Source organism: Copidosoma floridanum, unplaced genomic scaffold, assembly GCF_036245765.1.
Source record: "Copidosoma floridanum isolate Cflo_tuat_1 unplaced genomic scaffold, Cflo_Japanese_pri ptg000001l, whole genome shotgun sequence".
Classification (NCBI taxonomy): Eukaryota; Metazoa; Arthropoda; class Insecta; order Hymenoptera; family Encyrtidae; genus Copidosoma; species Copidosoma floridanum.
Genome location: NW_028321878.1, coordinates 18,472,446 through 18,488,919, shown reverse-complemented (window position 1 = coordinate 18,488,919; position 16,474 = coordinate 18,472,446).

Genomic DNA, 16,474 nt, shown 5'->3' with positions numbered 1-16,474 from the left:
TTCAAAATTCATGTTATTTATTTAAAATAATTGTTTTTCATAATCTTAACATTAAAAAGATTATAATTTTTAGCCATGCATGTAGCTGTGTACGTAGGTATCACATACGTATATATATTATACATACAGTTACGTAATACGCATGTGTCTGCACATATCTCAGACTCTTTTTTCTGTCTGTGTATATATCTATATTTATCGTCAGGCCGTGAGCCTCCGAGATTGTCATGAGAGAGTCCAAAGCTCTTCGGGCTCTATACAGCTTAGCGGTGCGTCAAACTGTATCAACACAAACATCGGACTGTGAAAGCCTCATTGCGTTGAACTGTATTAGTTCAGTAAGTGTACGAGCACTACGAGCTCTCTCAACCCAAATTATACCTCAACGGATATCGGGTGTGCACGCAGGTATGCACGCGTGGGAGCATCTTCGTTGCTGCGTGCGGGTTTGGCAATTATATTAAGGAATTTCGGGGAACCCCTATCTGCTCTGTCTCCGGGGTTTTTTTTTTTTTTTTTTACTTTATGCGGGTGATATAGTAACTTGTTATTGCCGTGCAACCTTGTTTTTTTGATAGATATACAAGGCTATATAATATATGTATACTGTGGGAAAACAATGTTTGGAGTTTTGGAGCTTTTTCAGATTTAGATGAGGAAATTTGCATTTGTGCTCGTGTATCGTCGAATCAGTTGTTATTTTGGGGGGATAATGAAAAATACGTCCGGCAAACGGAATGTAAATTTGGCGGGATCGATTATTTATATATATATTGTATAGAAGCTGTGAACCGGTTTTATCTTGTTCGGAATTTAATTTTTTTTTTTTGAGGAATCGGCATTAAGCGTGAAAATGTTTTCTCTCTGTAAATGTGTTGTCGAAAATTAAAATAAGATATTTATGTGGAGCACAAAAAAAATTTAACTTTGATCAATTGGTACTTGGAGAGTGCGTGCTTTTCTAGTGGCGGAGTGATGATGCGAAATGTTGCATATGATTAGTTAACCTATGGAACCAATATCGAATGACCCAGCTATGTATGTAATAAAAAATTGTATAAAAATCAATCATTATGTAAAAACAGTGTTGAATCGTACCTTCACGTCTAAAACATACGAGGAAATCCACAAAAAGTATCCCGTGTTTGTTTCCGATTGTCAAATAAAAAAATTTTTTTGGGGCACACTCTTGAAACCGAGTTCATTTTACTTGTAATGTCACTTACTATGAGGAAAAAATTCTGAATACGGGGTTCAGTGAGGGTGACACCCTTTTTCCACGATTTACATGCTATTATTATATCTATACTCATCATGAGCCGGGTTTCAAGGGTATGCCTCAAAAAGTTTTTTTTATTAAAATGTCGGATAAAAACGGGATATATTTTTTATGTATTTCTTCGTATAAGAAGCTGCCTATTTTTTCCACTCCTTTCTCATTCAATTTTACAATGAAGCAGTGAGACAAAAATGTCATTCTTGCTAAAGTACGCCCATACGAAAGGCAAAGAACAATAATAATAATAAAATCTTTTGTTTTCTTTTTTTTATGAATAAACATAATCAGTAGAAAAATGCACGAACAAATTTTTTTAAGCACTCGAAAGCTCTAACGAACAGAGTTTTTTGTCGGAACGTATACATCGTTACGTAACATATGTTAAGTATGATTTGCACAAACGAGAGTAATTATGTATCAGCTAATAATAAAAATACAATTTTTCAATTTTCCATTTAACAAATTAAGTTGCGAATGTATTGTAATCGATTTTCTATCTACTTAATAAAGTTATTTTATGGGAATCATTATAAGTGGTAAATTCCTCTTGTTTCCTCCCTCCCCGCCATCACCACCCTCTCCACTACTCATGGGTACATTTTATATCCAAAGAATAATCATACATTTAAAACTTTATACTCGTTTGTATTTTCGTCCCATTCAGTATTCATTTAAAGAATGTCACGACAAACACATAATACAATCACATGTGACTGACTAAAATTACGAAATTGATCACGTTTCATTAACAAGCACACGACTGAGATGCTATTAATTCATAATCTGATATATTGACTTTTCATCATCGATATTTTCCAATCCGCACGTTATTATTATTATTATTATTGTTATTATTGTTGTTGTTGTTATTGTCATTGGCGCTCATAATTCATCGTCGTGTATACACTATCAATTCTATATGTATATCTTTTTTTTTTTTTTTTTTTATATTACAGTGTACAAACCTCTAAGAGGTATGTACACCACTTTATTCAATATAGTTCTGTACATAGAGTAGGTTCTATACATAGAAGTGGTATTTATTTACAGAAAGTTCTTCAGTCGTTGATAAAACTAAGATTTGAGTTGGAGCTTTTTGTAAATATGTAAATACTTGAGGAATACCAATTTTTATTTATTTTTTTTATTTTTTTTTTATATACAGTACATTGTATTTAACTAGATTTTTAATTTACATTTTTTTAGGAATTTCGAAACAGCTCTGGTGGATATGCTGTTTGGATAAAAAATGATGCTTTCTATGTTGTATGGAGGATACATGTTCATTTTTTTTAGGTCTTTCAGTAGGTCTTTTCTGGGAGCATCATATAATTGACAGGACCAGATTACATGGTTTAAATCTTCAGAATGATGTCCACATTTACATCCTGGATCTAAAATAATGCCTTTACGATGAAGTGATTCACCCAGGCTGTGGTGGTTAGGCCTCATACGGTTTACACTTACAATGTAGTCTCTTGGCAAGTTCAGTTTTTTAAACCACGGATCCTTCCTTGATGTGTGGAACAATTCAAAAAAGAGTTTGCCTTTAAGGTCCCCGTCTCGTTTGTTTTTGGCGTCACTGTTAGAGTACGCATTGAAGTAAAAGGTCTCGGTAAAAACCGTGTAGTTGACAAAGTCTACCTTTTGATCAGGAGAGCATGTAGCAAATTTAGCGATTGAGTCAGCGGCTTCATTACCGATGAGCCCTATGTAAGCTGGAATCCACACTAACTTAATAAAGGATCTAGGATTTTTAGTGACGTATAAGAGGTATTTAATTTTGATATCATATACAAGGTAATTGGTTTTAACACTATGCCTGGAGGAGAATAGGCTATTCAAGGCGCTAATGGAATCACTAAAAACAAGGTAGTTACTGTCAGGGTGGGTTAAAATATACTCAAGTGCTGAATTAATAGCTGTTAACTCAGCTGAAAAGATGGAACTTTTAGGGTGCAAGCTTTTAGCGTCAATAAACTCACTATGGAGGCATATACAGGCAGAACCTACACTTTTTGAATCTTCAATTTTACTATACCATCAGTAAAGATGGCTATGGCTTTTTGGAACGAAATAAACGTTTTTAGAGATTCATTGGGTGTAGCTGAATCTTTAATCGTTTTACCTATTTCTATATCAACAGGGATAGTGTAGAGAGCTGTGAAAAAGTGATGTTTGTACATGTTGTAGTTATCGTCTGTTCTAATATTAAAGTCATTTTGTAAGTCAACGAAGGAGTAGATACATTTAATAAGGAGTCTAGGGGATCTAGGAAGAGACTCAAACTTATTGATAAAAGATAGAATAGCTAGCCTAGTTTCGTGAGAGGTGTTGCTAAGGATCTTAGATAAATAGCATGAGCAGAGGAAGCTTGAACGCTCTTTGATGGAGATGAGCCCTGATTCGGCAAGAAAAATGTTTGTCGGGGTAGATCTACGGTATCCCATGGCATACCGGATAGCAGTATATTGAATTTTTTCCAGTTTATTTGTTTTATTGAAGGTGGTAGGAAAATAGATAAAGCTCGCGTAGTCCATGATGGATCTAACAAAGCTCTTGTATAAAATTAGTAGAGTTTCTGGGTGGGCTCCCCACCAAGTTCCTCTCAAGTATCTGATGATGTTCATAGCAGACATGCATCTCCTATGTACATGTGTGATGTGCTCATCAAAGGTCAATCTATAGTCTAAATGTAGCCCTAAAAATTTGACACTGTCAGAGGACTTAGTATTGGAGGTGTCGATGAACAGTTCCGTTTCGCTCGGTTTAACACCTTTTTTATTTAGGTGAAGGAATTGTGACTTTTTTTCGGAAATATTAAGTCCTATGCCGTCAAGGTTCTTAATTATTACGTTTATGGAGTTTTCCATAGTAGTTTTACTGTCGGCTTTATTATTAACTTTAGTGTAGAGAGCTAGATCATCGGCGAATTGGGAGGTAAACACATTTTCAGGAATTTCTTCGGTGATTGAAGAGACATAAAGGGAATACAATAAGGGGCTGAGAACTGCTCCCTGGGGCACGCCTCTATAGGAGATGTGATAGTTGTCGCCAGTGCTTTCAGTGAAGATATGTCTTTTCCTGGTGAAAAAACTTATTATGTATATATATCTATATGTATATCTATAAATATCCCGAGACTGCTCCGCTCTCTCGTATAAATATACCTATACATACTTTGCACATCAGCCAACATGTTGCACACCACCAACAGCACCATACAGCAAGTAATATCACCTCGAGGGAGCCTCATATATGGGCGATTCTGCCGTAACTTGCTCAGATCGTGTCCGGTACTCATACTCACGTGCCGTAATGAAATCCAAAACTTTAAAAACGTTAAATTGTGTTAAATGTTGTCAACTTTACTTGACATATTATCTTATACGGATATATTGATCCCTTCATTGAGATAATCGATCATTTAGAGTCAAATTTTCCATTCCGACCCATGTCCACAACTCAATTTTACTCATGAAAGCTTTCACCGGTAAACAATAAGGCTTATATACTACTTGGGCGTGTAAGCATTATATACTCTATAGCTATTGGTGATTAGATTTGTACCTTAGTCTCACCAAAAATCGACAAAGAAGCTTTCACTGCATACTTTTTGCCCGTACATTTGCACCGTAATCGCGGTTTTAACAAAAATCAGTTCAAACTAGTAACTTTTTGGATCGGAAATGCTAACCAATGATCACTTTTTAAGGTATAGGACTAAAATGAATAAATCCTTACGACAGTAGTACCTGAAGTTGTTGCCTCTCGAATAGCCAAGCTCTTTTTTTTTGCGTATTTCGTGCATTCAAACATTTTATTCCATTCCAACCCCCCATGGAACAACCACTCGATATACGTGTGCAGGTACGCAAACTACAATTTCTTATTTCATTTGAGGCTAGTAAATAAAGTATGGGTGGACAAGTTATTGTAATACGTCTATGAGTCGTACGATCACTACAAACATTGAAAATTCCATTCCGAACTTTTCCATTCCGACCCCACCTCACCTCAAAGTGCCGTTTTTTTCGTTTTAGAGCAATCAATCCCATCCAAACTTTTTTTTCATCACTGTTTGGCTAAAAGACGAGACACGTGTCTTGGGGTTTCGTCCAATTGGCCTCTTTTCGCTACGTGTATGCAAAAACGGTGGTGCTACTTCCAACGTTGGTAGCCAAGTGGTGCACTCCATTAGGTGGCTTTATCTGGGCTTCAATGAAAGCAAAAACATAGTCCTAATGATTAAAATAAAAATCTTTGAATTTTATGCCCCGAATGAAAAGTTACAGTGATTTTATGAAAAATACTGAATTTCAACCAAAATCACATTATTAGCGATACTTACGCTCTAATAGAAACAGCTGTAACTTTCGAATGGAGGCACAAAACCGAAAAAAAATTTTTTTAATCAATAGGGCTTGATCCCAGCTTTCATTTCAGACCAATAAGATAACTCGAACTGTTGAAGTAGCTTAGATACACGTGCTAGAAAGAGATATAATTATTTAAAAATCGACGAAAACTGACTTATATAAAATTTCGTATAACTTTTGACCAGCAAATTTGGTAGTTGCATCGCTTTAGATATTTGTTACTGATGTTGTGTACAGTAGAAATACCATGAAAAAATTTTTTTTAACCAACTTCTTTTAAAAAAAATTTTCAAGTCGATCTGAGCAAGTTACGGCAGAATCACTCATACATATATTCTTTGAAGCATATGTAAAGGCACCACAGATTGAAGTTAAAAAATAAATAAATTTTTAAAAAAAGTAAACCGTGAGCAATCGACAAGTAAAAAAACGAGTGAAGGTGCAAAACGGTAGATGTTATACAGCACAAATATAAATGCAAATTCGAAGCCATCAGAGTTGTTGCGCCCATCCCGGTCCATCACCTCGAGTGCGCGCTCTCGAGGCGAAACTGCAGCAATATAATTACACGTATAGCAATGGCAGTCCAATATTTTCATTATAAATCCTATACTCTAGCCCTGGCATACCTACCGTGTGTGCAACATCATCCAACCAACACCTCGCGTGGCACGTTGCAGAGAGTTTATGCAGGCATCAAGTACCGCGTGTGTACCTATACAATATATGTACAATATACATTTTTTATACCTCTGATGGCCTCCGAAAATAGACTTCAAGAGCGCACGCACAAATATATATACTTACTCTGCACTTAGACCACTTTTTGTCCCAACAACCGCGTACACGCATGTCGCATCAGTAAATACCTACTATCTGTATGCACTTGAGTCGTCGTTCCATGCGGAAAAGTGCATAATATTTACGCACAAGCTACTTATACCTATACGCTGATTTTCTCTGTATCCGCGCGCGAAGCAAAACCCATACATCGCGCAAAGTCTATACCGCCAACCGCATGTTTGTACATATTTATTCGTACAACGCGCCCAAAAAAGACACGTATATAAATATTCTATATGTGGAATGGACATTGTTGTGCACACACATATATTTAATGCTATGGGTATATGGTATAACGCGTGGACGCCGTGGACCACTCGAAAGCTTTTCTCGGTCCGAGGAAACGGTGCCGAGGCGGGTATATATAGGTACATTATATACATATATGTATACAATATGTATGTATTATTACATGTTGGCAGTGCTTCCGGCAGCGCACAGCGGCACTGGCTCAGCGCGGCTCCCTTTTTATCCGTACTTACGTCTTTTATATTTTCTTTTTTCTTTTCTGTCTCTTTGTGTTGTTATACGTGTGTGTCGGCGGATATTTTTAGCCCTGCCCCTTCGATACTTACTTGCTTTCTTGAGTTCTTTTTTTTTTTGTTTTTTTCTAGGCTGTGTTGTGATGTATTTTTTTTTTTTTTTTTTTTTATTTACTGACTGAAATATTTATATTTGGTGGCAAAAAAGAAATCCTCAAGGATCCGCAAACCCTACTCGTAAATAGGAACGTTAGTGGTTTAATTTGCATCCAGGCCAACAAAGCTTGGCATACAGGACAACAACAGCTGTAATTTTTTCATCAAGACCCGCAGACGTCGGGACGCCCAACTCGGCTTGATGCAAAAATAATATTTTTCGACTCGCAACAATAATCGACAAATTGACACTCCGCGATCGATCGATCGTACCGTTCTTATATGATGGACGTTTGGAGAAATCAAAACACTCAACGCGCACCGATCAATATCTTCGTTTCTCGAGGTCACGACTACATTATAGGATCGTTATGTACCTTTTTTTCCATACCTAAAAAAAAAATACCCAAATGTATACCAAATGACTCGTCGACAACATTTTTTACACTTTTAATCGATATAACGATGACCAAAAATATACTGTTCGACGAACTTTTTTTTTCTGCTCCAGTCTGAGAAAAATGATTTTTCTCTGTTACAGATGAGCTGCCGAAACCCACCTCTTGCCTGAACTCGTCTTCGAAGAGTAAGTAAGTTTGAAAAGAAAGCATGGATTAACTGTTTTTTTTTCATATACTATAAACTATGTGAATACAATACATCTTCCACAAGCAAGTAGCTCCATATATGTATTACATCCTGCACCTGTACAATATCAACATGCACCAATATAATGGCGCCTAACGCGAAACTCTCGATAGTTTTGCAATGAAAAAAGCAGCTTTCGCTTCGGAAAGTTTAAGTATATGCCCACACCTTGAACGCATTTATATCCTATTCCTACACGTATCGCAGCTCCTTTCTTGCGTGTAGTAACCGCGGCAAAATAGAGCGCGAAGCAATATATGTACAATATTGCTCGCCGCGATGCGCTCGAGAGCCACGTGAGCCTCGCCGAAGTAACTGTATACCGAAATTTATGCATTACACCTGTTACCAACTTTTTTCGCGTGACTTTCGTCACCTCACCTGCGATGCCTTTGCCCGTATGGACTTCGGAGGTAATCGCATTACGAGATTACAGAGAAGAAGGAAAAAAAGAGGAATATTATACATGTACCACGTGCGGTCGATGACGGCTGGGACACTTTTTATGCGACCAAAAGCTTCGAAGATACGTGGTGGTATTCTTTATCCGTGTGAAAATTTACATTACACGCGCAAAAAAAAAGGAGGTAGTTTCGCGAGCACATAGGTACGCTGTGATGTATACCTACCCTGCACACCTCGGGAGATGCACCGGCGCTCGGTGTATTATCGTTATACTCGTCGGCTAACACCAAGTATATTATGTCTCTTATCTATACGTGTTATGTGTACATAGACTGCGTTGCGCAGTAAACTCTTCGACCCCTACTTTATACTTTTAAACTTGTTCTTTCATTACACGTACCTATACGTATACTTAGTGTGTCCAGTGTGCTTTGGAAAATTAGATTTTCTTGCGTATTGCTTGTGGCGAGCATATGTTACTTACACGCGTTATTCACTGCTGTTCGTATACTTGAATTTGGAATTCTACGAGCGTCTCCTTTGCACGTAAGGTGTATACGAATATTGCGTTTACAAATAGGATGGTTTCCTAGACGTACTACTTGCACGATGTTACAAAAATGATACGTTGAACTTTCTAGTCAGAGAAGGGGCATGACTGAATTTTCAAAATTGTTTTCGTCCATCTCACTTTTTTTATATTAGCAATCGAAATTGAATTCTTATTGATTTTCTTGACGCGTATATGGACGACAATCTCCAGTTTCTCAAGTTTTTTTTTTTTTTTTTTTTTTTGTTACATACATTAAGACTTGATATTTATAACCCTTACCTTTATGAAACACATACGAATGCGAGTACAAAAAAAAAAAAAAAGATCACAGACGTCGAGGATTTTTACCCGAAGGTAGAATTTTCGAGTGAATGAATAAAGAATTTCGCATCTTCGTACGGATTTCGTGGGAATAACAAAGCATCTCAGGAATGTTGTTGAATTTTTTCATTTGTTTAGGTGATTAAACATGCATCGTTTGAGGTTTTCGCCACTGTTGCGTCCACTTATTGGCCTTACCGATCGAGAGAACCACCTTAAAGTAACATCATCAAAAATATGGATGTGCAAACAAACGATTGTATAGTTAACAATTCCGGCCCATGTACCAAGCCCAATGACACAAACTTACCCTTGAACTTTCCGTAGAGGAAATCAATTCCAATGGAGTGTCCCAAACCAGCCAAACGAGAAAATAAATGAGGGAAAAAAAAGAAAAAAGAAAAAAAAAAAAAAAAAAAAAAAAGAATAAGAATCTCAGAGGCGTGAATGGAGCCGGTCTTTTTGTCAGCTGCAGCTGCATTTGCCAGAAATAACGGAAAGAGAAACAGGGGCGCGCCTCCCTCGTGGAAAAACAAAGGGCCGGAAAGAATTCGAGGGACACAGGGAAGACGGAAGGGAATGTTGCAGAATTTCGGGATTTTTCTCCACCTCCTCCTTCTGCTCCCAGTTTTTCTCGAGCAGCCGAATAATGAAAAAAAAAAAAAAAAAAAAATGGGACACACTCGTCTCTCTTTCTCCTGCTGGATATAGCCTATATTCACTCTTACAAGTATATACATAGGTATGTATACTTATAAGCAGAGTGCTTCTGCACACATACTGCGGAGGCACGTACCTATACTGGGCCACGCGCGCTCTCGCTCTCTTTCGGCGATGTGGTCTATTGTTAGAAAACGAGAATGAGGGATAGCTGTGTACGTTTCAGTATGGATGATGCTATGCAACTTGGCAAGGGGGTACTATGTAATATTGTGTCGCCGAGAGGAAGGGTTGCCCTGAAGATTCCTTCTTTTGGACCTCGGGTGGCTATACCTACATGTTAAATGTGGATGTTCGTTTCACTTGTCCTCTCGTGTTTTCGGGGAGAAACGTGCTCTTTTATTTTGCTTTCGTTACCTCTGCCATGGAGGTTTTACTTGGAGGTATATTATTTGCTCCCTTGTTTCCCAAACAACTTGGATTTTTTCTAAGCTTCTTACATTCTTGTAAGGATACTTTGGGTGACAATTTGGCCTTAGACCCTCCATTGGTACACTTTTATTTAGATTTACATATATAGATTTATTTAGAAGTAAATATTAATAATTTCCCTGGTGCTCGCTGTACTTTGCTGACCGACACTATTTTTTATTGCGATTTATTGAGAAGATACCTCATCTCGATTCATTATATATACTTTATATCGAATACAAAATTTCACAATTTTGTTTTTTTGTTTCATTATTCAATGAACTAATTTCTTTACTCTGATTATAATTTATGGATGATGATTAACTTTGTTCGGTTATAAGTACGACGGTGTTAGGTGTTGGATGATTTTACAATAAAATGAATCAAGAAATAATCACAAAGAAAAAAAAATTTAATTTTCTTGTTGTCCGTGAAAAAGTAACCTTGAGAATTGAAGAAATAGGTACTTTGTCCTTCCGTCACTACTTTTTTGAGTTCATTTACGCGTCTCCCTCCTGAAACTTCAAAATCCATTATTTATTATTTTCAGGTTGTCTCATCGCACAAAAAAAATGTAATCAGACACGTATACATCGAATCTCCTGAACTACTTATCCGAACAATCAGTCTCCACATGCAATTACCCTTTCCTTTCGTATCTCGAACTGCCTCTTACTTTTTTGCCTCCACGTAACATTAATCGTGCGCGTATACACAAAAACAAACTATGATTATGCTCGTAAAAAATAATTGTACCCACAAAATCGAAAAACATCTGTTCATGTGTGCAAGTGATTCGATGAAAAATGTAGCAGTCGTAACGCAAAAGTCTGATTTTTTGCAGAAAAGAAAAACTTATGTGTGTTATTGATCTACATTGAGAATTTTTATAATGTTTATTACAATTATTTGTAAATCAAATTGGCAAAGCAAAAATAACGATGCGCATGAAAAAAAATTATAGGACGCAGCATGTGTATATTTCAAACAAAGAAAATCTGAAAATCTGTTTTCTTTAACAAAACACTGAGAGAAGGATTTATTAGTAATTAACTGCATATGTTAACTGTTAACTCACGTATAATATACATCCTAAAACCATAAGTATTGTAATAGTTAAAATATCAATATTTTATTCCAATATTTTGTCATAATAAAAATGGTATTTTAACTGATGAATCGTGAAAGTTAATTACATTTTTATTGCATAAAATAGAGGACTGCACGTAATCTTGTTGTATAATATATTCTTTGCATAATATATTGTTTTAATAATATTAGAGTAGCAAAAGTACTAAATGTGGCATTTTAACTATTAATATGCCGTCTGTGTGCAGTTAAAATTTAAAAAAATAATAAAGAAGATGTAAACTAATTTACTGTTAACGTACTTGTAGGTTGATAGTAAACAAATCCTTTTCTTAGCGGATGTGTATACGTGAAGGCGCGTAACGGACCAGAAATTATACGCTTCATCAGGCTGACACAGCTAAGAAGATGTATACTTTCCACAATTTCATCATCTTTCTTCTTTCAATTTTTATTGTGCTGGGATCTATTTCTTGAGAAAAAGACATCGGAAACTATAGTGATCATCTAGTCAACTTCGCCGTTTAATTTCATGCAGGATAACAATAAAAAGAATAGCGGTGGTACCGTAATCACAATTCTTACGTATAAATAAATGTATTCTATATAAATCGTACAGAAGTCAAGAGAATATTTTTAATCGGTACATCTTTCAACAAGCTTACGTCGTTTGCGTTGCTCGTTCATGCTTTGGTCTGTGCTCAAACTGCTTAGTCTTTTTTTCTCCTCATTTGTTTCACACATTTTCCGCAAATCTGTTTTCGACGGTAACACGTGTAAGTGTGACGATGCGGGGACTACAGCTTCTCAATAGGCTGTTGCTGCGTGCGCGATTATATTGTTTGCAAATGAGCTTATGTGTATAGAGTTTTTTTTTTTTTTTTTTTTTTCGTATAGAATTATTTGCACGCTGAAAATTTTTTGTTATTGCGCAAAATACTAGGTGTCGGTTAGTGATGGTTGGGTAATTTTGTGTTTGTATGAATATGCACAGAAATGAAAACGGTGTATGTGCGTCTGCGATGCTTCGTATGCGCTTGTACGAAAAGAAATGAACTAAAAGAAAAAGGATATTTTGTAAAAAATTGCAGTGGAAAATTGTAATACATTGTAATTTTGATTTAAAGAGTCATAATTTTGATGAATTTAATCAAAATATGTAAAAAATAATGTATTTTGATAAATATGTCACTTGGGGCGTAAATTTTATTTCTACAAAATTACTACTTAAAAAAAAAACTCATGTTTTGTATCTTTTCCACAATAAGCAAAGCACATAACATCAGCCCAGACCAATCGAATATCGAATAAACAGACTTGGTGGAATCATGGACATCATGGATATCGCTATGATGATGGAAGGAAGAGACAAAGTGTGCTCGCACCACATCAAGATTTTAGCCTGTTTTTGCGCATGAGGCCATTGAAACAAAATAAAATAACCAGCCATGTTAAAAAATTGAAAGGTCCAACTCGTGCGTGATGTCACAAACGTAAACAATAAATGTTAACAGTGTTTTATTGTGTGATTTTAAAAAATAATGACGATGATAAAATTTTAAGAAAAAAGTACAAAATGGTAGTAGTACGTGGGGAACGGGAACCAAGCACTGCACTTTTTTTTGTTAATTATACATTTTTTTTTGAACAATTATCTCTGAGCTGTGACTATAGGTACATGGCTGCAATATATACGTGATGAATAATGCGTAAATTTCTAGGAAGGAAAAAGAGAAAGAGAGGGAGAGAAGTCTACGAAAAATGAAACTATAATATACCTCTCTTTCTCTTCCTCTTTTGCTCCTATGGTGTCTTATGGGCTTTCATGCATTCCCTCTCACATACCTATATCTCTTACAGTCATGTAAACTGCACCCCAGTACTCTGAACAACGACAGTAATTTCTAATGTTGTTCGAACAATTATTTAAATAATGGCATCTAAATGTTGCTGTCACATTTCCGAACCATGTAGCAAATAATAAAAAAAAATACAATTTTACAGTTGAAAACATTGCAATTTCATTTTTTTCTCCTTAATTTGATAAATATCAGTCGTGCCTCATATGCAAAAGCGTTTGAGCTCTTTTTCATGAATTTGGCCACTTGTTTAGACAATAATGTATCTCGAGACAAACCAACTGTACTTGCTCAAATGTCATCGAAAGAATACTTAAAGGAAATACTGGAGGTTAAACACCCTTGAAAAGATTAAAAATGTTATTCTACGACTTGTTGATAACTTTCCAAGCTATCTGGAACAATTTTAAATAAAACTAATATTTTTACCAAAAACGGTATGTTTTCGTAACGTTGCTCACCGTGGTACGACGCACCCCTTTTTTCAGAGTTATCAGAGTTAAAATAAAGAAGGTGTCCCATGGAATACTGGATTACTGGATTACGCGCAGAATGTAGGGTTTCAGCCATGCAACGAGTTATTTCAGTCCCCTATTCGTTATGATTGTTCAAAGATGTTACGTATAGGGATAACGCGAGATCATCTCGAATTTCGTCACCATACAACAACTTATTACGTATTAACAAAAAGAAAACCCCTTGATGTCCTCTCACATCACGTTTTGCCATAAGTATACCATAGCGGACGTTACATTGGCACAACATTCGTGACAGCTCGTGCGTGCACATTGTGTCCACACGGCCTCGAGGATTAAATCGGAGGTCACAAAACGGAAAGTATAATATCTCGCTCTCTTGCGCATACGTGTATATGCGTATAAGATCGACGAGAAATTACAGTATCCCGCGTGGGCGTATATTCGCTGAGACTGTATGCGTAACTATATCACTGTATACACTGCACTCCATAATTATTCGCTTTGGAATTCTTATTTTCCTTTCTTTTCATTACTCTCAAAGAAGGCGTCTTTTGTTGCTCGTGTGTGTATACATGTATGTGGTGGATTGTTGTCCACGAAACGCACCTACCCACGCGGAAGTGCTTATTGTGTGTATAGCCTTAAAATATGTCGCGTGTCAGGTTTTCGGAATCATATTGTTTGACGATAATTTAATCTCCGATGTTTAATTTGCTTATGTACGCTGAAATGCTGCGCTGCGCGCGTAGGTGGGTCGGCCGATTCTTGCGTTTCTCGTTTCGTCAGTGAGCGAAGGTTGAATGGATGACTATACGGTATATAGACAGCTGTGCCGTACATGTGTAGAAGATACAAAAAGGAGCGCTATTTTTTTTTTTTTTTTTTTTTTTTTTTTTTTTTTTTTTTTTTGAGATAGAGACAATTTTTTTTATTCGCGATTGAGCAATTTTTATTGATTTGGCGAGCTTTTCGTAGCTAAAAGTAAAAATGGTAAGGTACATGTGAATAAATATGATTCATGCATCTAAAGAGAAGAGGGAATATGGGAAAGTGAAACTTAAAAAAAAAAAAAAAAAGCAAACGGAATATAATGTAATTCAACTGGTTTTAGCATACATCAGCAATACAGAGAATGACACAACTACTATCCGTATCGCCCGGCTTCTCAAAACACAGTGGCGTTTTCAGACCAATGTCCCAATTAGCTGTACTAATGTGAGCGCAACTCCTTGATTCAACACGTCCAGATACCAATAGCGAATGAGTAGTACCTGTAATGCATGAAAAAAAAAAAAAAGAAAAAGATTACTCATTATCGAGAATCAAAAAAAAAGGACACGAATCAAAAATGTTAATTGAGTCTTACGCAGTATACCCATGGGTCACACTACCGTAGGAAATCCGACACTCCTCCGCTAAAATGTGTTATCGGGCACCCAATCTACCGAAACGTTCACCGTAACGTGAAACCGTACGGAGTCGGAATAATAATGATATATAATAATATTCCAAAAGCGACTCGATGCTGGACACGCGCGCATAAGTTATCAGACCAGATCAAATCTCAAATTGGCCAAACCCACAGCGTGTACCACTTGACTCGCTGCACCTCCACCCTCCATGTTGTAAGTACAATTTAAACCAAGTAAAGCTCGTATATATTATATTAAACTCCGATACACGATGAGCAAAAAAACGAGCATCTATTCAATCTCGCGCGTCGCAGTTATCATTACACCAACGGTGGAGACGTCGTTTCGTATTTCCCACGGCGCGGCACTCTTCCGTATACAAACACACGGCCCACCGGGTGGGGGTTCAAGTTCAAACGCCTTCACTTTTACCGCGCGCACCTCGCAACGTAGGGTTGCCAGACGGTACAAATATTTTGTCCGCGACTGTATACGTGTACAAATTCCATATATACTCACATGGACACGGCCCTCCGCGCCATAAACTTTGACGGCGCGAGAGATCGTGTGCACGACTACAGTAAAGTATTTCGCGGCTCTTGCGGCCGATATATTATTATGTATATATCCCACGGATGGATCGGCGAAAGTCTGGTCCATGTGATGCCGGGCTCTGTGAAAGTGTGTATGAATGTGGGTGTTTTTTTTCCCCTCCTCCGTTCGGGGACTCGGAAGATTTAGGAACCACGCGTGCTTTCACACGTCCCCCGGTGATTTTTGCGCCGTCGCGATTCGATTGGATTTGTCGAACTGAATTTTAAATGGGCGCACTTTCTGGGTGTATGCGCGTTTAATCGGGCGTTTGCGTGGTTGTGGGAACGCGAGGTGTTGGTTCTTGCCCCTCGATGAGAAAATTGTTTCGCTGAGAGCAAAGTTGTATACTCAAGTGGCGCTCTTGAGGTGGTGTTCGTATGGATTCCAAGTTGTCGATACGCGTGGTATGAGGGAAGTGCAGGTTTTTTTTTACCAAATCGTTCCAAAAATGGGGCTGCGAAAGTTTTAACCGCTTTTTATACTAGAGGCTTTGTTTGAGATACAATTGTATACTCCGCCAATTTTAAGGACAAGCTAATTATAGCTTTAGAGTGTCTCATCATCGATTAATTACAGGATTTGTACTAAATCGTCTTCCAATAATAATATCATAAAATGATTTTTGCATAAAATCAGACGTATAATGACAGCACTAAAAATGTATGTTTTTTTTTGTCACTGTGAATTATCAAGTAAGTATACATATGCTAACGGGTCGAAACTACTTTCAGTAATGAGGCATCACGTGAATTTTTTTTCGAGAAGGTCAGGGTATCATTATTATCAAACAAAACTGGAATCCATATCCAATTTATATATTTGTATTTATTTTTTTTTTTTTTGC